The sequence below is a fragment of the Pantherophis guttatus genome, chromosome 6 (genome assembly GCF_059756535.1).
Source record: "Pantherophis guttatus breed Tessera chromosome 6, ASM5975653v1, whole genome shotgun sequence".
Taxonomy (NCBI): Eukaryota; Metazoa; Chordata; class Lepidosauria; order Squamata; family Colubridae; genus Pantherophis; species Pantherophis guttatus.
In genome coordinates this window covers 55,716,888-55,740,045 of record NC_142068.1, presented here as the reverse complement: position 1 = coordinate 55,740,045, position 23,158 = coordinate 55,716,888, and the positions used below count along the sequence as shown (strand labels likewise).

The following is a 23,158-nucleotide window of genomic DNA, read 5'->3' as shown; positions in this document are numbered from 1 at the left end:
ATCAGCTATTCACCAAATAATAGCATATCTAAAGATGAATTAGCATAATACGCTGTGTGGAGTTGCTTTCTAAGGTGGTCAAGATGATTGACTGGCACTGATTGTAGAGACTATGTTAACCTTTTTTAAACTAATCCATCAGCCACCATTCTTTTTGAGGAACAATTCAGAATGTGATGACATATAAAATCCCCTCTAAATTAGTACTGGGCTATTTGATAAACCAGTGTCTGTCTTGTGAGCATGCCTAAACATTAAGATTTTTTTCAGAGAAAGTTCTTGCCCACCTGTAAAAAGAACAACACAAAACCAAGAATAAATAAAATGGTCACAGCTTTATTAATTCAAAAAGTGTGGACATCACATGTAAACTGGATAGCAAATAGACAGTAGCACATGTTAAGTATTTTCCAGCTTGTTTACATAGTCAGGTCGTTTTCTAACTCTACTTACCTGACCTGAAGACAGACAAGGAATTCTTTCTTGTTCCACTTCTTTCTGGGAAGAACCTTCCCATCCAAAAGCAATGAACTGTAGACATGTGCAGCCTTCCTGACTTGTAGTCTTGAAGGTCCTTACCAAATCATCTTAACCAGTGGCCTTCCAACCTTTTGGGCACCAGGGACTGGTGGAGAGAGGTTTTTCCATGGACAGGAGGGGGTGTGGTTTTAGTGCAGCCTGTATCCCGTGGATGGGGCTTCGCTTATTTGCACGGCCCAGTTTCTGGCATGCCATGAACTGGTGCAGGTCCATGGACTGGGGTTGGGGACTCCGATTTAAACAATAGCTAACCTGACTGGAGCTTCCAAAGTGTCTGACTAAAAGTGATTCAAATGAAATCAGGAAGGAATACGTTTCCTCAAAGTTAGTCCTACTCAGCTCTCAATAAAGGAGAAGTAGCAAATGCCTTAGTACAAATGGAGGAAGAAGAAAAGTTATGCAGAAAAAACCTGGAGGGAAAGTGAACAGTCCCTGCCAAAGGAAGAATAGCTGGGCTTTGTGATAAACTCAGCCACACGCTCAATGAGAACCCATTAATATGTTCTCCCTGAAAAGGACACCGTTGTGGGACCAAGATCCTCTCAGTCTCACCTGCTATCATACTCACTTTTACTAAGGATGCAGAAGAAGGATGCTCAGAATTTTCCCTGACAAAGGTAGTCAAAGGAGCCTCTTCTCCACTATCATCGAGGTTATGAGTCAAGTTCTGAGCAGTGGATGCTGCAAATATTTTTGTTTGGGAATATTCTCCATGTGTAGGCAGCGGGATCCACAGAGTGTTTCTTACGATACTGCTACAAGTGTTGTTTTCTACAGAGTCGTGGTTAGCTCACCTCTTTCAGTAGTGATTTGCTGGCCCCATGTTCTTGCAGCAGAATCAATATTTACACTATATTTTGCAAGTAATCATTATTCATTGTCCAACTTAGAATTATATCTGTACAATGGTGTCCTTTGTTCAGTACCCTGAGGTGATCTGGTTACAGTTAATGTTGCTATTAAATAACTGAAAGGAGTCACTATTACCAAAGAAAAGGAAAATTGTTCTGAGAGACTTCCATTTTGCCAATGACCGTGCCCTGAATGCTGGCTCAGAGCCAGAGATGCAAGCCAGTATGGACACATGTAAAGTTTTGGAGTCACTACCAATATTCAAATTACCGAGGACATGCACCCGGCCTGCTCCTCATGCATCATACATAGGATCCAAAATCACAGTCAAAAGGCAGAAACCAAAAGCAGCGGACCAGTTCAATTATTTTGGTAGAAGCCTCTACTAAATAGCAGCTAATATGGAAGTCAACTGCAGAATAGCAAAAGCAAGCTCTGCTCCATTGTGTGGGAATGTCAAAGAATGAGTGAAGCAGCAAAACTGAAGGTCTACAGCACTGAAGTACTCACTACCCTTCCGTATGCCTGTGAAATGTGGACTGTATATTGAAGGCATGCAAAGATAGCTTAATCATTTCCACCTGACTTGTCTTTGCAGTATATTAGGCATGAGATGGCTTGATAAAATGCCAGATACCAAAGTTCTTTCTAGAGCAAGTCTACCATCAATCCACACACATCCATTGAGTAGACGGATCATCTGTATGTCAAACAAGCGCATACCCAAAGAGGTCTTTTCTGGGGAATTTTCTGATGATAAATGCTTGCATGGAAAGCAGAAGAAACATTACAAAGATACACTACACTCCCTGAAGTCATTTGACATAGATATGACCACCTGGGAAACTTTGCACGCAATCATTCCATCTGGCATAGCTTCATTCATAAGGGCTGTCAAATTTGCAAAGTAAAGCACACTGCAAAAGCACAACGTAAGTTGCCCTCAGTCACTTTGGATAGTGAGATGGACAGCAAATAAATAAATACATACATACATACATACATACATACATACATACATACATACGAGCTGTGCAAGTCTAAAGGCCTCAATGCAATAATTGTCATGTCTACACATGTTTGCCCAATGTGTGCTAGGACATTCCATTCCCGAATTGGCCTGACTGTCATCTTCAGATACATCACATTTAGTTTGAATGTGACTGATGGGGTTGAGGTCTTCATCAATGACAATGGACAAAAACCAAAACATTCAACATCCTCTTTGGTATCTACCATAACCATAAAGAGATGCAAACATTTACAAAGAGACAAGAGATGATTTTATGTTCTCATGCTTCTAGATATAGAAAATATTTCATTGTCTCTTGGGGAGAAACAAGATTCAAACCTGAACAGATTTTTAACAGGCCTATCGGTTCCTTCCCAACATGTATTCATGATTTAAAATAATGTTATTCTCCAAATCATTTCAATAATGCTATATAGTTAACAACTTGGTGGAGTTCCATCCCCTAAAACAGGGAATGTCTGTATAAAGCAGATAAAACTGATGCTATATAACAATTCTAGAAGTCTGAGGCCAGATGGCTGCATGGTATGTATTTAAGATCTGCAGTATGGAAAGCAGAAAAGTAGTTCTGGATGGTTGAGGATTTAACAATCTCACAAAACCTTTTAATTATATCAGTGAAAGTCTCTAGCCTCACTGGCTGCAGAGAAAACCTTGAATGCCCTCAGGAAAGGACAGCCCAAGGCTAAGAAACCAATGAGTCAGAGGGAAGTTGCTTCCAAGTTCAGCTAATTATTAAGTGTATACTTCATTATCCTTTTGCAAGATCTTTAAACGGTTCCTTTGTACAGCAATCAGAGCTCCATGGAAGTTAAGATTCCCTGTCATGTGACAGAATTATAGAATGTGGCATTTGGGGAAGAAGCCCAAGTTTCATTTTTAATAAAGAGTCCATGTTTTGCCTCAGGTCCAAAGGGTGTTTTTGGTAAATCCAAAACTCTGCATCTTCTTACTGGCAAATTGATTGGGGGGGCTTAATTTATTCTCTCTCTCATTTTCTCTTTCCTCTCACCCTTCTTCTGTCCATCTGCTTCAAGTGGTTTTTAGAATTTTCTCAGGTGTTGTTTTTTCCTTTTTTCCTCAAGACAGAAGAATGTAAACATTCAAGGTCAAGAACTAACCTTTGTTATCTTTATGTAGGATGTCTATATACTGCCACAAATCTATTTGGAAACCAGAGTTGTTGTTGTTTTTAAGTAGATAAATAAAATAAGTATTAAATAAGAGAAAAAAATCTAGTTCACCATAATAATAGGCCACTGCTAATCATTTACTGTTCCGTGTGGATTAGCACCATGCCATGGGACAAATATTGCTTTCCGAGTTCTATCTAAAAATGTCTAATATCTTGTTCTCGAGTGTCTGTTTTCCTTTCCTTTCCTGGTTTTGGAGCCCTCCTTCTGACCTTAGCCTTATGATTTATCATTTATTTTCTAAGAGATGGGGATAAAATTCTGACTTACACTTCTGGTTTTAACTCAAATGCTCCTTTTCCATCCTAATAAGCACAATAGAGTTATTCTTCAACAAATATGGAAACAATGAAAGCCATATGTGCAATTTGCTCGTACATTTTGTCTTTAATTCAAAGAAACCTGCTGAGAATCACTCCCTTCATAAGTGACAAATGACTCTTGGGACAGGAAGATGTAAGAACTATAATACTCAACAAATACACTCTAATGGAAAAGTCATAAGATGGGGTCATTTTTTTTCTCTTTTAGTCATGTATAAGCTTTCAAAGGAGAAAATTAGGATAGGGTTATTACAGCATTAAGAGCAGATAATTATAAAATATTTTACACAAGGGTGCACAAAAGGGCCTATGCTTGAAACAAACTTCCAAGTGTTTTGTGCTCGAAACAGAATCTAAGGTTCTGAAAATTTTGTTTCAAGGTCAAAATAAATTCTGTTCATTTCGAAACCTAATTCTGGCCAGTCCAAGCCTCCTTGTTTCTCTTATTCCAGGCTGTTCTGAGCATCATGATTACTTTTTGTTCTTTGATGGGTGATTGTCTTGGTTTTTTCTTCCAATTTTCCTACAAATTTTTCTCCAATCTGCCCCGTCCCGCAGAAAAAATAGCATAAAAATCACATTGTTGGGTTTCTTTGTTGTTGGTTTTTTGTTTTTTTTTTTGACAGATTAGGGTTGAAATTCAGTAGTGCTCACTGCAGCCTACATGTTTGACTTCTCTTGATGCAATCAAAGATGCACTTAGAAATGGTAGGAAAAAAGGGATCCCGTGTGAAGTAGAACTCTACATTCATAAGAACAGAACTCAACATGATGCTGAAAGTGGCATGAAGTTTTACCAACAACATAATTTGGTATATCAAGTGGATGGAATGGAATGAATACACATGGCTTATATAAATAAAAGACTGGCACCAGAACACTATACACACAAGTAGTTTGAGCCTCCCTTAAGGATTTCTGCGTGTTTTCTGCCACTAACGTTTATAATACTTCTTAAATCTTGACACATCTAAAAAAAAAATAGCTGAAATACACTGAAGGGAACTAGAAATACAAGATTCCTGCTTCTGTCTATTATCACTGAACAGAAACTAAGCTTCAGGGCTGTCTTTGAGGTTTTGCTCCATCTTTCAACCTGCTCGACAAAAATGTTTACAAACACTTTGTGGTAGGAGCTTTTTCGTTGATGCTGTCTTCAAAATCCACCAGTGAAAGGCCTTGGCTCCATTCTGGTTCTTCTTTTAAGTGGCAAGTAATCATCTGAAATAGAAAGAGAATCTGTACTGAGCTCTTTTCATTTGTTTGTGACTTACTCCACCAGAGGTGAGAAATCTGGCCTTTTGTGTAAAACCTCATCAGCCAGTCAATCACATTCCCTGTGTAAACTCAGGCATGAGTTCACAGGACAATTAATAGTGAAGGAACATGAAAGATTTTGTTTCGGGCTAGCTTTGAGGAGGATACTGTAATAAATATCTACATTTTCTTCCTTGGAATCATCTCATTTCAACAGAATCCAGATTGGAATAGACAGTATCAATGATGAGTTGTTCTTATGTAAGTATAATTGATGCCTAGGAAGTTAATAATATAATCTTCTGCGTGTCTCCTTTCTCCTCTCCCCCTCTGACATAAACTCCTGACCTTCTGATTAAAGATACGCAAAAGATCAGACAGGAAATAGATCAGAAATAATTCAGTTCCTTCATGATTTCCACTACATCAGCAAGGCTCTCAGGATTCCAACCACTGGACACAGAAGCACAGAATGAGACAATTTGCCACAGCCAACTCACGATGGCCAACTCGTCCTGCTCAACTCACCATGGCCAACTTACCACAGCCAGCTCACCACAGCCAGCTCAACGCCAGACAAGTCACCATGGGAGGCTGAGGGACAATTAACAATTCCATTTAATTATTTAAAATTATTTTTAAAATTATTTTAATTTTTGCCATTCACATTTCATTTTGTCCCTTCTTTGGCATTCTTTCTTGTGGCGAGTTGGACTGTAGCCATTGGCCATGGCGACTTGACCTTTGGGGAGTTGGCCATGGTGAGTTGGCTGTGGCAAGTTGTTGTAGACCCACAGAAGTTGTCGTAGACCCACAAGCCCACCCACCCACCCGCAAACAACAAAAATAGCATACTACTAAAATTCTGAAAACTTAGGAAATAGGGCTGGGGTAAAAGTCTGAGAGCTCAATTCAGTTCTGGTGCCTAGCATGTTCTTAGCTTTTAAAAATGTTTGTCATCTATGCCAGACTCTGGCTGGAAGATTTCAGTTCTTATTATTTTTTTAAAAAATGAGATATGTAACATATTTTGGGGATGGAGAGAAACAGACACTCAACTGCTCTGCAGCAGCTTTTTCCAATTTTGTCTCCCGGTCCCCTCCCCTCCCCCACCCCAGCACAGTATAATCAGGTTTGGAGGAAGACTATTTGTTCAGGATTCATCAAAACCTCATTATCAGACTTTCAACCTGTTCAAACAATGAATCAGGGGCAGATCAGTTTGAAGCCAATTCCACAGAACTGAAGATCCCTTGCTCCCCTCCCTCCCTTTTCATTTTGGCAAAAGCCCCATGCACTGCCTAAGCCTAGCGGAATTAAAAAAAAAATGCCCCACCCCCCACTTCTTTGCTTTCACTCTGTTTCAATAAATCAATCCCAAATCAACGTCTCCTCCTAAGCCTGGGAGACTGACTGGGGTTTAGCCTGTGAGCTTTTCCCTCCAGACAACAATTATGGGGAGAAACATCTGAATAAACACAGGATCATTTACTTAAAGAATTGACAGGCCTTCTACTTGAACTGCTTGAAATTATTTGATGCCATTTTTTTTGTGTGTTGGTTTTTTTCCCCCCATAGAAACATATAATTACAGTCATTTGCCAATGGCTAAGGAGGAGGGATTAAGAGAAGCTTCTGCAGGCACATATGCATGCATACATAAACATCTTCTTGCCTATAGACACATGGCATGGTTTGCAAAGGTTCCATCTAAATAGCCACACTGTGCCTTGATACAACTGCATTTCTTTGATCTGGTATTTCCCAAGATCGGGGACGCTTAGAGGTAGCTATTTCTCTCTTAGATTTGGCTGGGTCAGGATGGAGAACTAATCCCCCTGCCCATATTTCCCATGTGCCAAATTAAGTCTGGGAAAGGGAAGATACATCCTCTCCTTCCAACGGTCTCTTCCTTCATTCAAACAGAAGCCGGGAGTAATTGCTCCCAGCCTCCCTCCAAGGAAAAGGTGGCAGCTTTGAAGTGGCATCTCTCCATTGAGTCAGTGTCATTGTGCTTCTGCCTTTCCCAAACAAGAGGAGAACCAGTGGCTTTGGGTTTGAGGTGTTGTGGACCAAAGGAAGATGCCTGGTACGTAGATAGGCACAGGCTCTTCCTTCCTGGCTGGGCTATTTTTCATTTTATTTTGACATGAGGAGAAGACACTCTCTTAATGAAGAATGAAAGTCCTGCATTCATTCTTCACAGACTTTTAAGCTGATCAAAGGAAAAGCAGTGAGTAAGAACACAAAGCAATAATTATCTATGGCACCAATTAGGGAAGAAACGGCTTGTAGATGCTTTGAGAATGTGTATTAAAGAATGTATCTGAGTGCATTCAGTATGCAGGGACTCCAACCCACTCTCAAGGACTGGGCTTCTTTCCAATATTATGAACGAATTTCATTTCCATTTCTTTTTCAAAAAGGCCATTTAAAAAGCAAATAACCTAACCTTGTTTTAACTGATGCATCCTCCACCGTTATGTTATTAACCCTCGTGCTGTTAGAGTAATGCTATTTTGGAAACTTTAGAAGATTATAAATCATGTGGCATTCTTGTACCATCCTGAATATTAGGTAGCTGACTCCTACCTGGAAGGTAAGAGTAACCTTCATTGACTGCAGTTCAATGAGATTGACAGCCTAGGCCCTAGAAGGTTACCTTTACAAGAGGGATATACAACTGCAATCTGAGCCACACACAACTCCCTTCAAGCATTGGAATAGCTTCTAAAGCACGGATCTCCAACCTTGTCAACTTTAAGACTTGTGGACTTCAACTCCCAGAATTCCTCAGCCAGCTTTGCTTGGCTTGAAGTTCACAAGTCTTAAAGTTGACAAGGTTGGAAATCCCTGTTCTAAAGCCATGTGATAAGACATGGAAGTTATTCAATATATTGGAGGAAATGTTATCAAATATATTTATTTTCAACTTATTTAGCTGTTGCTCTAGTCCTCACTGTGTTTGTGACCATGTTCTCCACCCATGGCCAAATGTTTTAATTCACGCTGGCTAGGGAAAACTGAGAGTTGGAATCCACAATCTTAAAATTGCCAAGTTTGAGAAACAGTTGCTTTAACTGATGCAAGTGCCACCCAATTTCTAACATAAAAGCTAAAGGTGACTTTCAGGCTAAAATGGATTTCCAGAGAACATGAAGATGCACACAGGTGGTGATGGCTGCTGGTCATTTTTTGAATGTGAGTACTGTAGCGAATGAAAGACTTCAACAGCAGCCACAATTTTGATTCCTGCAGTCGTGATTGCCAACTGTTAGTGACCCTTTCTTCGCCAGGCTTCCATCATCCATAGAAACCAAAAGGAAAATAGCTTAATAGGATTGTCATGTATCCACCAAAGTTTTTCAGATTAACACATCTGATGAATTTGAAGGCCAAGAAAAGATTTCCAGATCATTCTTTGACCAAAGTTCCAAAATTAACAACAACAACAAAACAAAGAACAAAGCCAAGTATTCCAACTTTTTTCTCCTTGTTTGCACCTATTTTCTTAGTTGGACTTAAATTCTATCTAGGCAATTTGTCACCACATAAACCCTATACCCCAGTTTACGTTTAGGAATGGGTCTAGGTCAGCGATCACCAACTGGTGGTCCATGGACTACTGGTGGTCCGTAAGAAAATTTTGGAGGTCTGCAGAAAAAGTATTTGCATTTTTTATATTGCACTAAATCAGGGGTCCTCAAACTACGGCCCCTGGGCCAGATATGTGCAATGAATGTTTGTGTTGCTGCAGAGAGTCTCCCCCTTTGGGGTCTTCTTGTGTGGGTCAGAGGGAGGCAGAAATTCCGACTTGGGGGTCTGGTGCGGGGCTTTGGGCAAAGGCTGGAGGGAAGTGCTGCTGGTGGCAAAGAGCCGGAAGACCTTGTTCTAGTGGGACTGCATCATGGCCTGGAACTGGCTGACCATCTCAGCCTGCTGAGCCTCCAGGCGCCAGTACCTGGCCTTCCACGCCTATACTCCTAGTCCTCAGTGAGGTGTTTCTGCTGAGCCTCCTTCTCGGTCAGATCCAATTTGAACTGTTTTGCCAAAACTTTCTCGTGGTGGCTACTTAGCTCCAACAGCTGCTTCCTATTGGGGCCCTAAGGAGCCCGGGCAGGCAGGCAAGGAGTGGCTGGGAAGGGAAGGGTGAGTAGAGGCCAGCGAGGTGCCCTAGGTGCAAGTGACATTGAGTTGGCCACGCTCACCCAGTCACATGACCACCTAGCCACGCCCACCCAGCCGGTCATTAGGCAGATCATATTAGTGGTCGGTGGGATTTAAAATTATGTATTTAGTGGTCCCTGAGCTCCAAAAGGTTGGGGATCCCTGGTCTAAGTGACTCTCTAGAGTCTCTGTTACATCCAGCTCTTCCCATCTCTAAAATTTAAAGTTTACAATTTAAGCTTACTCAACCAACATTAAACAAAGTCTTTCAAATCAGAGACATTATAGACTTGCGGATTTTGGTATGGCTTAGTAGAGAACACACCATTGTGTCTTTTTCCACAAACCAGAGTTAAGTGCAATTATTTGGGCCAATTATTTGGAAGGAAAACTCTTCTTAAATTGACATCAAAACCTAGGCTTGCTCTGAAAATTTATTCCCAGAGATCTTTATAAGCTAAAAAAACTCTCAACATCTAACATGTGAAAGGACGATAATACTGTGACATTCAAGTTCTGTACTTTATCTAAACTAGTCTCCTGCAATTCTGTCTGCATATAACTCTAATGTAAGTCCTCCAGATGATTTTTTTTTTCTTTTAATTTATATGCCGCCCTTCTCTGGAGACTCAGGGCAGCTTACAATGCGTTAAGCAATAACCTTCATACTTTTGTATATTTATACAAAGTCAGTTTATTGCCCCCACAATCTGGATTTCAAATGATACTGTGAATATCCTTAAAGCACAACCTTACATTTATGTAACTAGCAAGTTTTATGATCGTCCATAAACCTATTCCTTTAATAATGATTTTTAAGATATGATCAAATGCTAACATGGTAGAAGCGTTTCCATCAGCTTCCATGGTTGTACACATTTCAATTGATCAAAGCCAGGGGGGATTTACTCCCAACACTTTGCTTTGACTTTGGGGGTCCAAGGGTTTTAAAACTGAGGCTGAGTCCCATGCTTGCCACTCTGGCTAAAGCCTCTGTTCCCCAGAGTTTGAGTGTAAAAGATACACCATGGAGTTCCTGCCTGCTGGATTGAAATGCTTTTTGTCTAACGGTTCCCATTCATTGCTGTTTTCAGGCTGGTTTACACGAGTGATGGTAACTGGTTCAGTCAATCTGGTTTCCTGGGCTGGCAGGAATAACACAGTAATCTAACCTAGCCACAAGAACTGGATTTGTGGAACGCAAGGCTATACACTTCATCTAGATCAGGGGTCTCCAACCTTGGCAACTTTAAGACTTGTGGACTTCAGCTCCCAGAATTCACTGGCTGAGGAATTCTGGGAGTTGAAGTCCACAAGTCTTAAAGTTGCCAAGGTTGGAGACCCCTGGTAGATAACTTGTGGTTCAGTGTGTTGTGCAAACCCAACCATGGTGCTTCAGGTTCCTCTTTTTCGACCTAAGCACAACCAGCACCTCACTGGATTCACTTCCTCACCTTCCAGGCGCTCAAAATTTCTTGACGTTCATCGGAAAAGGACAGATGTGCTGGAGGTGGGCTGTGATGGTAGGGAAGGAAACAGGCAGGACCAACCTTTCAGTTAAGGGGACAGAAGCCCCGCTTGCCAAGGGAGGCTGCTCTTTATGCTTGTAGGAGAGTAAATGGGGCTAGAATTGATCTGCACGGAGGAAAAAGAGAGACTAGGGGGAAAAGATTCCATTCTTCTTAACATCTAGGTCAGTTAAAAGTCTGCAGAGATTCTCGGTCATCCAGGTCATGGTTGTCCCAAAGCTGCTTTTTTCAGGAGGCAACTGGACTTTCTTGTATTTTCTTTTGAAAACATTTCACTTCCCATCCAAGAAGCTTCTTCAGCTCTGACAGGTCCATTCCCCACTGTCCTGTCAGAGCTGAAGAAGTTTCTTGGATGGGAAGTGAAATGTCTTCAAAAAAAAAAAAAAAACCAACAGAAAGTCCAGTTGCCTCCTGAAAAAAAGCAACTTTGGGATCTAGGTAAGTTATTTTCTTCACCGGACCTGATCAAATTGAACCAACGTTCAATGGGGAAAACTGGAAATCGGGTTGATCTTCGAGCGGCGACCCGCGAAAATGAAGAAGAAAGTGGTCGGAAAGTTTGGGGCACCTTCGCGCGCTCCTGGGGAGCCTCGGCCCTGGTCTTCACCGCGACCAAACGAGGGCGGGGATACCATGATTGGAGCCCTGCTCCCCCCGGTCCTGGTCTCCCCCTTTTCGAGGACAATAGTCCTTGGGGGCTCTTGTCCTGAATAGCAAGCCAGCTACGAATGAACTCCAGCGCGAGTCCAGCAACTTCGCGCCGGGGCTCAGTTCTTGTCTTTGCGCCACGGCTACCTTCTCAATCGGGATGAGACACCGACTCTTTGGTGGAAATAAGCCTCAGCCAGGATGCCCCTCTCCTCCGGCCGGCCCTCGAGTTGGGCAAGTAGGAGGCCGTTAGAAGATCCTGCATATCGGCCTAGTTGAGTACAATAGGATTTCCACCTCCAGAAGTGGCAAATGAGAGTCCTTCGGGGTGGGATCTGGTGTGCTGTTTACCAACAAGTATCCTTGAGCCGAGTTGTTCTTCACCAACAACTTGCTAATAAACCTGGGTTAAAACACGATTGCCGCGTTCGCACAAAGTGCCCAACCCAAACAAATTAAACTATACTGCGGCTCCGTGTGACGGCCTAATGCAAGCAGGCTGCTGACTTTCCCATCCCACCTGAATCATAGTAACCGGTCTGGCAGCCTATTGCGTAAAAGAAGCCCAGTCACAGTGACTGAAGCAGCGCTGGCTTCCTGGAAAGCGCGCAGGGACGTCTCGTACAAGCACGAGCATCTTGCCAGTCGTTGGGCTGACAATGGGAAAGACACCATTCGCAAATTCAGGCCAATTGGCACGATGACGTCACGAGACGGATGACATCATTCGTCCCCTCCACGGCAGACGCCCCCTACTGGCGGCCTGGAGCATTCTGCACCTACGGTACCTCGGACACTCCAGGTTCTCGCCTTCCCTTTTCCCGCTTCACCTACAAACGTAAAACTTAAGAAGAGTAGCGTTGCAGCCCTCCCCTTAAAAGTCGTGGGAGTTGTTGTCAAATGTTAAAGGAACCTGGTCCTCTCCAACGGCGTTTAGCTATGCCTTCCATTCAACCCCAGGGGTCTTGCCTCCAAGTTGGAAAAGATTGGGAAGGATGTGTTGGTATTGTGAAGGTTCTTCTCCCTATAGAAGAACATTAGAAAAGTCATGATGTACAAATTTGGGGAAAACAACATCAGAGGGGGAGGGAGGGGGAGGAAGAGAGGGCGAGAGAGAAAGAGAGGGAGGGAGGGAGGGGGGAAGGGGAGGGAGGGGGAGAGAGAGAGAGAGGGAGGGAGGGGGAGGAAAAGAGGGGGAGAGAGAGGAAGGAAGAAGAGGGGGGAGAGAGGGAGGGAGGGGGCGAGAGAGGGAGGGGGAGGGAGAGAGGGAGAGAGAGAGAGAGGAAGGGAGAGAGAGAGGGAGGGAGGGGGCGAGAGAGAGAGGAAGGGAGAGAGAGATGGAGGGAGGGGGAGAGAGAGGGAGGGAGGGAGGAAGAGGAAGGAAGAGAGAAGGGGAGAGAGGGGGAGGGAGAGAGAGAGGAAGGGAGGGGGAGGAAGAAAGAGGGGAGAGAGAGGGAGGGAGGAAGGGAAAGAGTGGGGGAGAGAGAGAAATCAATGCGCCTCACCTTGTTTTGTTTTAGATCCAAGAGCAGAATAGAAACACTTGTCCAACACTTTTGTAATAAGCCTTTTTGTGGATATGTTTTGTGGATAAGTAGGGAAGGGAGTTCCCCTTCCCTACTCCCCCCCCCCCACTTTCTCTTTATATTGCTGGAAACATCCATTGCTTTCAACCGGATCCCTGCATGGCTTTTAATTCCCCGCGGCGCCTCCTTCCAGAGAGCTTTCCAAGACAAGCAGCCAGTTCTCAGCTTAAGGGCTTTGGAGTTCAGAACACGCCTCCCCATCACCACCGCTACCTCCTAAAGATGAGGTGAAAGATACCTGCAAACTTTCAAACTTTTTCTCATTTTTCCACCGGGAACTTTTTTTTTTAAGTCCAAATATTCACGTTCAGTTTTTAAGTTCAGATCACATCTCCCCGCTCCCCTGTCTCTCTGTTTTTCTCCCATAAATTAATTTAATTTAAAGCAGATCCCGATCGCTTGCCACTTAAACGTGTATTATGCCCATTGTTGTGTCATTTGAAGTCCTCTCGTGCTTCTGGAGGTCCAAAGTAAAGCACCGGCCTGATTCACACCGGCCTGGATTTGTGTGTGCGGTGTCTACGCCTACGGATTACCCTGTGAGGATTGGAGAACGTTTCCCGCACCCTCCAGACTCCAACTCCCATCATTCTGTTCGGAATCCGCATTATTGGGGCTGTCGCCTAACACGTCGAGAGGGAAGCCGGGAAGATAAAGCTGGAGAGCGAAGGCGTTTTCCTGATATATTACAATAATGTTCAGAACCGGCCAACAATAACATGCCGAAGTAGCATTGATGGCCAAGTGGTCCCTTCAACTTATCTAACAAAAGGCTATAAAATTCTTGGGAGGGGGAGGGGGGAGGGAGAGAGGGAAGCAGGGGGCTTCCTTTCCAGACGGGAGGGGGGAAAGTATTTGAGAGTCCACTAGCCCATCAATAAAACCCCAGAAGGAACAAACATTTCTAAATTTTCCGACGTTTCCTGACACTCACTGCGGATTCCAGGAAGAGAATAGATTCTCCTTACTAAGTTTTATCCTACTTTCCAATAAAAGTAATCCCAAAGCAGGGATTACTTACCTCTAAGGAGACTTTCGGAGGATTGCGCTCTTCATCTCTCTCTGTGAAACCGAATCAAAATCGACTGACTTAACTCTGCCGGTCACCCCCATTGGTTCCACCGGGAGATGAATAGAAGGCATCCAAAGCTCCATTTGGGTCCCCCCCTTTTTTTCAGCACCCTCCCATCGGTGCTCTCCGGAGAGGTGGAACTACGACTCCCATTAGCCTGCTTGCATGGAGATGAGGGGAGTAGTAACCCAAGGCAACTGAGCGCCACCGAATTAGAGGCTCCCTTTTCCAGGCGAGCCGACAGCTATGCTGCATCCCTTTCCGTCTGCCTCCCCCTCCCCTTCCCCAAAACGGGAATGTTCTTAAGATCCCCCAGCCTGGCGCTTCGGAAGTTTAAACAATGAATCCCCGTTTGGGTGAGGGTTCCTTCTGGGCAGGGGGAAGGCGAGAGGGATGGGTGGGAGGGAAATAGGCAAATGTTCCCCTGGAAATTCAACATCGAAATGCCACCAGGTTCTTCTTACCCATTTGAAGAACGGAGTTTTTCTCATTTATTCCGAACCGGGTTTTGGCGGCGGGGAATGAGGTGAAGAGAACAAACCCCGGTTTTTTTCCCCCCAAATATCCAAGCCAAATGCCCGCCCTGAACTCCAGGCGTGCCATCCGATTCCTGGGCATCCAAACCGTGGGCCGATTCGGCAGCCCAGCACCCTTCCACGGGCTCCTTCGGAAGAGCGTCACTCTTGGCTTTCCCCATTCCCAATTCAAAGAAAAGAGTTGTGTATTTTTTTTGTTGTTGTTATTGTTGTTATTATTGGATTAACCGAAAAGAGACCCAGGCAGGCCTGGAATGGGAGTGAGGACTTTTTCTCTTACCTCTCTTGGCCTTTGAGACGTCGCATGGCCCCTTTTTCAATAAAATGAATCCCAGCCCCAAAGAAGGATGGACTAGGAAAGATCTCTGTGTTTTGACAATTTGTTTGCCACTTCTCTGTTACAAAGGGAATAAGGCAACTAAGAGATGCTTTGGGGTTTAAGCCCCTCGGAATGGAAGAGCCCTTTCCCCCTTCCTTTCTCTGCTTGCAGAAGAGGCGAAGGGGGAGGAATGTGATGGTCAATGCCTTTTAGTAAGTTCCCTGCTTTTAATAACAACAACGACGGCAACCTCAGGTAAATAATAATAATACCGCTTTCTAAAGCCCAAAGGAGGGCATGCCATGAATGGATAATAACCCTAGCTGAAAAATTCCCTATCTAATTCGATAGTTAGTGCTAGGCAAAAGCTAGCCTTCGTAAATAATATACAAAGTAAGAAACCTAATCCAGCCGGCTAGAATGTTTAATTCATCATTATGCGAACTAATTGGAAGGTGATTATATGGTAATTGCTCATTAGTGGTGTATATTTATCGCTGTACCTTATGTCAAGGCCATGGGAATTGTGTAGAGTCTGTTCTCTCATTTCAAGATCAGTTTCAGGAGCCGGCTGGATCAAGTGGGTTCCTCCCCCACCTACCCACCCACCCCGGCCAGCATCTTGACGTCAGGTCCAGCCAAGTGCAATAGAGAGCGGAGCTATAAATATTAGCCGGTTTTCCCTCGCCGGGAGGGGAATAAAAACAAGGAGGGCTGCATGTGGGGATGGTCAGAGGAGGAGGAGGAGGAGGAGGAGGAGGAGGAGGAGGAGGAGGAGGAGGAGGAGGAGGAGGAGGAGAAGGAGAATAGCGGGTGCTGATCCCCACGGTAACTGCTTCCCCAAAGGCATTTTAGGGGAAGTAAGAACCCTGAATCCTGGCTATTTGCCAGCGTGGGGAAGGGAGGAAATAGGGGAAATTTAAAAAACATCAGCCATGCGATTGCTAGGCTAATCTTTCCCCAGCCACTGGGGTGCAGCAGATTAGGGACATGAATGCAGCTTTCATGAGGCACTGGGAAATTAGGCAGCAATTTAATCTGATATTTTGAACAATATTTAAAGCCGGGTTGGGAGAGAAGAAAATGCTTGTCCCATGCCTGAGGGAGGGGGACAGTGACCAGGTGTGGCGGGATGGGACTGAGTGTCTCACCTTGTCTTGTAGTAGGAGATGCTTGCACGAGGCAAAAACTATGAATGTTCCAGTGACGCAATCAACTTTTTCACAGCGATAAGGATAAATCCAGGGAGCCGAGAAAGATTCGCATTTTGTGGGAACTTTGCTTTTGGGAGCCGTCAGGTTCCCATCACTGGATGAGGCCGAAGTCCGTCCTATTTAGAGATTTAGATTTATAGAATCTTTGGGCCCTGTAGTTGAGAGCCTGAGAAATGGCAAAATACTAAAAAGTGGTGGGAAGAAGCCGAGCCCGACCATGGCTAATTTTTTCTTAATTGGGGGTACCAGGTAAGTTGTCTTTTCCAAGGGATTCCTTCGCCCCCATGTTCAGCTGTGCATCTGCAGTGGATACGCTGCAAGAGATGCCCAAAGAGCCTTTTCCAAAGAGCTTGGAAAAGAAAAGGCTTTTGTGAGCTCCTGGGTCAACCAGGCACCTGCCAGCAGATTAAATTCCGGCAAGAGGCGTCAAATGACAGTCTCTTCCCTCTCCAAGAAAGGGTAGATTTTTCCAAGGTAGCGGGCAGGACCCAGGTAAGGCGAACAGCCTCGTTTTGAATAGCCAAGCCTGGACACGTGTCTTCGGAGAGGCGGGCGCGTCCCTTTTTTCCTCTTATTGACATTTCCCCTCCCAGCTGGGTAGTCCGCTTCTTTAAAGGTGGGAAGATCCCTCCTACTCTCACAAACTTTTTTTTTTTTACTTTTACACAGCGGCTATGTTCACACAACCTGCTTAACCAAGTCAGATTAAGAACCAGCAGATGATGATGATGATGATGATGATGATGATGATGATGATGATGATGATGATTTTATACCAACGGCCATTTAGGTAGGCTTCTTTCAGGGAGTTGAAAGGTGTATGAATCTATCTCCTTTCCGTCATCAAATGTCGAACCCAGAAAATGGATTAATTTAATAACCAGATTAATCCAATGTGTGAGAACAAAGCCTTCCCGTCTTCGTGAATTTCCCTAAAAACAATGTGAAGTTTCTGAAAGATGCCCTAATTTAGTTCAAAAGAAATCTGAAGAAAACTGCTTTTGGCCTATATTCTCTGAGAATGTGGGCAATCCTAACCCCAGACAGTTTTAAACTGAGTAACTAAGTAGAATTTCCCTAGTTTGGTCTTCTACTTTTGAGAAGACATCTACAAGGTCATGCTGTTATTTTCACCACAAAGGTGAAGTCCTTAAGATGTCTAACAATATTATCAGCCTGATGTCAAGACTTCGGAGCATTTTATTCCTGCTGTGACAATCCTCTTATGCGCTTGGGTTTACGGGATGCATGGATCCAGTCTTCCAAAAAGACAAATGCTAATTTCTTGAGCATTATTTACCTGCAAGCTGGCCCTGTTTCCCTTTTCTCCCCCAACTTCCTCCGTCCCTCCCTTCCAAAAAAAACCCTCCATCCTCCAAAATGAAATTGGCAGAAGAGAACGCACAAAGCTAAATTCTGAGTAGATTTATAGCAACCTCTCCTAATGTGGGGCCTTTCAAGTTACTTGGGCTAAAGTTTCCCAAGTTTCAAGTCCGGATGACCTCAACTTCTGAATCAGCGGCTCTTGGCTTTGATTTAGGCTTGGAAAAGGCTGCTCAGACTTCAGTTCACTGATCTGAAAGAGGCTGAAGAAGTTGAGGCGGAATTGTTCCTGCCATCCTCCAGGCTATCCATTCACATCAAAGCCAAGGAGGAAAGGAGTGACTAGTCCACTCCAGCACCAACTCCATTGATCTCACGGGACTAGACTTCCTGGAGCTTTGAATACTCGGAGGAGAGAGAGAGACCCTCTCCATCGGGATTTGCTCCTGAACAATCTAAGGGGAGAATTTGTTCATTGGAAATAGTTAAAGGGGAAAAGAGAGGAGATCTAAGCAGCCCCTCTCAAATATATGTGAAGTCTACTTTCCCTGGCCCGAGCGCGATCACAAAAGCCTAAAAAAAAATCAAAGCCAAGCGCCGCTGATTAATCAGGGGTCTCGCTTCCAGCGCTGCTTTCCCCCACCGCACCCCGCCCCGCACCCCAGGGCTGTGAGCGTCCCATCAGGATAAGCCCGACCTGGCTCAAGGTTACCCTTTGGGGTCACTAGGACCTCTAAACTGCGACGTCCGAGGCACAGCGGGGCTATTTGGAAAAGTAAATCAATTGATACATTATTATCTCCGTCAGGAAAGAGAAGCAGCAGTTTGGGCTGGCCCAGGCGGCTAAATCGGTGAGTTGCGCGCTGCTTCTGTGTCCTTTCGGCAGCGCAGAGTTCAGCAGCTTTCCGCCAAGCGTAGAAGGGACGGATTAATGCCTGAGAGAGGTATTGGCACTGTAAACTCTCGCTACAAGTTTCCTGCGCCCTTCGAGTGCCCAGTTTCTTGGGAAGAGGAGCTCCGTCGGCGAAAACGGGCTAAGCATTGAGGCGTTGGGAAAGTCTTTCCACCCCATGGAGGAGAATCCAGACCCAAAGCACTACCAAACACCAGCTTTTGCCATCATCATCAGCATAACTTTGGAAGGGGAGGAAACGATAATGGTGACTACAGTAATGATTTAACATAGTACTGTAACACCAAGCTGAGCTATCAAGGCGGCTCTCTTGCCTAAATTGGCCTCCCTTCACATTAGTAGATTATAAATCCTATTAGTGCCCTCTACTAAGGACCATTTAGGAGACAGGCCTTGCTCTTCAGCAGGAGACCACGGCAGTATTCTGAACGTTGTTGTACAAAAGGGATTTATATCTAGGGAAATCCGTTTGAGTTTCACGACCTTACTCCCGAGTTAGGCTGCTGCCTAATTCAAACGGGGCTCATCTCAGCCGCTAATCTTTGTCCATATTTCAAATCCTGTCCTAGAGGCAGCCTCATTACTTACATGTACGAAATTCCTAGTAGGCCGAGAATGGTATGGCTGAAAAGAAATCAATCAATCTCAATCTCAATCTCAATCTCTCTCACTCATTCACTCACTCACTCACTCTCTCTCTCTCTCTCACACACACACACACACACAATATTTAAGGGGCTCGACGGAGTCGACTCCGAAGGCGACCTCTCAAAGTTTCTACCGTTTTTCCAAGCAAAGTTTATATTCCCTACCTCATTTATTAAGGACAAGGAGGGCAGGCAGGAATGGTCCTGACTGCTTTGGACACATTGACGTGAAAGTAAGTTTTGGGGTGGGGGGGGGTTGGAAAGGCAGAACTGCTGCTTCTAAAGAAGGCCCGTGAGCCTCCGTTTAGAACCTACGGGGGAAATGACAAAGAGGCCTGGGCAATTTTCTGCCTGAAGACTCAGAAAAAAGGTCTTTGGACCCCAAGGGGGCTGAGCTTTGATAAATGTGAATGCTGGACTGGGAAGCTTTCGGGATCTGGTACGGGATCTGAGACGCTTCGGAACCGAGGTAAGACTCCAGGAACCAGATCGAAGCAACTAACTGTTCTAAGACAATCGGGGGCAGTGGGTAAATGGTTGGCTACGCTCTGCGCATGCGGGGGAAGCAGACAGACAGACAGAGAGAGAGATCGGGGAGGGAGGGAGAACTTATTTTAACTTCCATCAGTTTTCCGTTCCGGCCACTGGACGGTTTTGTTAGCTACGATCCCCCGATTCAAATGCGAACCTCCCAACTGTTCAAGCTCTTCAATCAGCATAAAGAAAAGGATTTCTCTGGTACTAAAACAGTCCCTACCAGTGTAGTTTCCTTACAAGGAAGTCCATTTAAAACTGAAGGCGGGGCTTTGGGGCATTTACCACTATGCCGCCTCTGTATATCACGTTCACGATGTACACCCTTTTACACACACACACAAACACACACACAAACACACACTCGCGGAAGTCTACTGGCCTTGCTTGATGGACCATAGCGAAGTTACTCCAAACCAGGGGTCTCCAACTTTGGCAAATTTAAGCCTGACGGACTTCAACTCCGTCAGGCTTAAAGTTGCCAAGATTGGAGAGCCCTGCTCCAAACTACATCCGCACCTATAGTCGGTTAGATATAGCTGCGAAGAGCCGCAGCTGAGCGAACGGGGCTTCCCGGTGAGGAGCACCCAAGCACCTGCTCTCTAACCCTGGGCATCCCGAGCAGGAGTTTCACCCTCTCCCTTGGGGGAAGAACGGAACGGGCTCGGGACAGGCTTCACAATAAATGGGCCTCACTCAGCAACCTGCGGCCCTGCACGTCTGCACTCTTCCCTGACCGATCGTCCTGCGGGGAGAAGTCGCCGAGAAGCGAATCCGTCCACCCACCCAAGGGGAGTTTCTCTCTCTTCGTCAAGGGGGTTTATATTTCGGCCTTTCCCGAGGAGGGGGGGCGGCAGGTTCCTCTAAATTGATGGGCTTCGAGACCGTTAAAAGATGAGACAGAGCAGGTTCGCGTTTGCTAAAGAAGAACGCCGGGAAGCCGGTGTTAACGTGCAACTAAATACGGTGTAACGCACCCAGCAGCTCTTATTCTACCTGGAAACGACGTCTCCGAGAGTGCGGGAGCCACTTCTCTAATATAGCAGCTGCTTGAAGGCCGCCCCCTTTCAGGGAAGAAGGGAGGGAGAGAGAGAGGGGGAGGGAGGGAGAGAAAGAAAGAGGGAGGGAAGGGAAGGGAAAGGAAAGGAAAGGAAGGGAAAGGAAAGGAAAGGAAAGAGGGAGGAAGGAAGGAAGGAAGGAAGGAAGGAAGGAAGGAAGGAAGGAAGGAAGGAAGGAAGGAAGGAAGGAAGGAAGGAAGGAAGGAAGGAAGGAAGGATAGAGCGAGGAATAAGAGAAGAACGAAGAAGACACGGGGAGGGGCGCATCGGAGCTTTGGTGCGCACGCTAGGAACAACCCAGCCGCAGTCCGTTTCGGTCTCGGCCGGCCCTTCGCGGGCGGAAGGTGGCGTTGGCGCGCGGGAGCGCAAGCGAGAGACCGAAGCCGGGGAGAAGCAGGGGCACTCTCGGTTTCTGGAAGTCGGGAGTTCAGAAGGAAAGAGTTTCCGCCCCGCTGCAGAGGCTTCCCTGCGAACCCGACTTCTTCAAACGATCTCAAGAAAAGAGGTTTTGGGTAACGCCTCGCTCGGCCCTGGCCTCCACCTGCTGCTCCCAACCTCGCCTTCCGTGCCCTCTCTTCCCCCGCGCCTTTCAGCCTCGAGACGGGGCCTGTCCCGGCCGGGAAGGAGACTTCTGCGGGGACGCAAAATTCCAGTTTTCCAGCGCCGGCACTACCAGCAGCAGCCTGCGTAATCCGGGCCCGCTTTAAAAGAGATGAATTAATAAAGCAAATGAGGACTTAATAATTCCGAGCGTCCTGCTTTTTTCTTTTTCTTTTCTTTTCTTTTTTCTTTTTGGAGGGGGGGAAGGGAGGAGAAGGAAAAGAAGAAGAGAGCGAGAGACAGAAAGAGAGGGAGGGAGGGAGGGAGTGGAGCAAGTGCGCCCAAATTGTTTGCAGTGGATCAAGGCAAGCCGCCTTTTGCTTCACTTTCTTTATCTTAATTCCGACTTGAAAAGATATAATTATCTAGTTTGAACAGAGCTGCTATCAAATCCTTCTTTAGGCAGGGAAGGGGGAAAGCTGGAGTGTTCTGAGCCGCTCGGTGGAGCCTGAGATAGCGAGTAATGAAGTTGTGGAGTCCTCAGATACAAAGGGCATTAACCTCATTAGCATGAAACCTTTTCTTCTAGCCATTGTGGGACTCTTTCAGACCCCTAATCCCCCCTATTTTCAAAGCTTGGTTTGTAATAAAGCTTTTAGAGTTTTTTTCTCCCCAAAGCTAATAGCATTCTCTGAAGATTTTATTGCTGTTACGCTACATAGGGCGCTTAATTCCCCCCTTCTGTCTCCTCCTTTCTTTTTTTTACCCTTCTTTGGGGTTTCAGAAAAGAGAGTTTGTGTTATGCGGGAGGGTGCGTGTGTGTATATACACACAAACCCATTTACACACAGCCATACACTCACTCACTCACTCTCACACACACACACATCCTTTAAAAATATAAAAATGGGAAAGAATTTTGAGTAATAAAAAAACCGGAGTATAAGGAGAAGAAGTGGGGGTTTACATTTTATAGTTTAATAGGATTGAGAGAAAATTTTAAAATATTAAAATGAATCTTTTGCATAAATTCTCTATTTTCTAAAGAGGAAGGAAGGAAGGAAGGAAGGAAGGAAGGAAGGAAGGAAGGAAGGAAGGAAGGAAGGAAGGAAGGGATATTTACTATAGCATTCTCTCTATAGGAGTTCTGAAATGGAATGTGATAGAAATAAAGGATTTTTAACTTCCCAACTAGTCTGAGTGAATAATAACTTATTAAGATTGAAAGGAGAAACAGGATGGATGGATGGATGGATGGATGGATAGATAGATAGATAGATAGATAGATAGATAGTTCTGCGTGTGTGTGTGTGTGTGTGTGTGTGTGTGTGTGTGTGTGTGTCTAATCAGATCTTTTAAACCCAATTTCTAAAAGGCCCTGTATTAGTCAGCACACGCACGGAATCTTTAATTTGAAATGTTCAAGGCAGGTTATTGAACAAAGCTGGTATTTTCGTGATGCATTGTAGCTTCACCTTATCGCAGTGTAAAGGGTAGTCAGATTGTCCTAAATTATGTCCAACTAGCCCCCCTGGATCCACGGATTAAGAGATTAAAGGAGACCACTGGGCAATGGCTCCTCTTTCCCCTTCATATTCCTGGTATGATAATTGCCTAAACTGATTTGCACTTCCACAAAAAAGTCTTTGTAGCTGGAACACAGCAGACCGAGGTTTGTGCTGTCAATGGCAAGAAAACTGATTAATGCAGCCTATCAGACTAAAGAGCAAATGAACCATGAATTAAATTAAAAAAAAACCTGGGGTATCCTAGAAAGCCAACTAGTTTCCTGCAGGATTATAAGAAACTTTTTGCCCTTCCCTATTAACGCTGGCATCCCTCTCTTCTCTTAGAAAAATTCTTATTGGCATCCT

The 23,158-nt window shown here is 44.9% G+C and overlaps 1 long non-coding RNA gene across 1 annotated transcript; it reads right to left on the bottom strand.

Moving 5' to 3' along the window:
• Window positions 1-316: 316 nt before the first annotated feature.
• Window positions 317-14,493, bottom strand: LOC117678746 (uncharacterized). Its single transcript, XR_004595109.2, has 2 exons — window positions 14,150-14,493; window positions 317-5,162 (listed from the first exon to the last, which is right to left on the bottom strand). It is a non-coding gene; the product is annotated as an uncharacterized LOC117678746 (long non-coding RNA).
• Window positions 14,494-23,158: the final 8,665 nt, after the last annotated feature.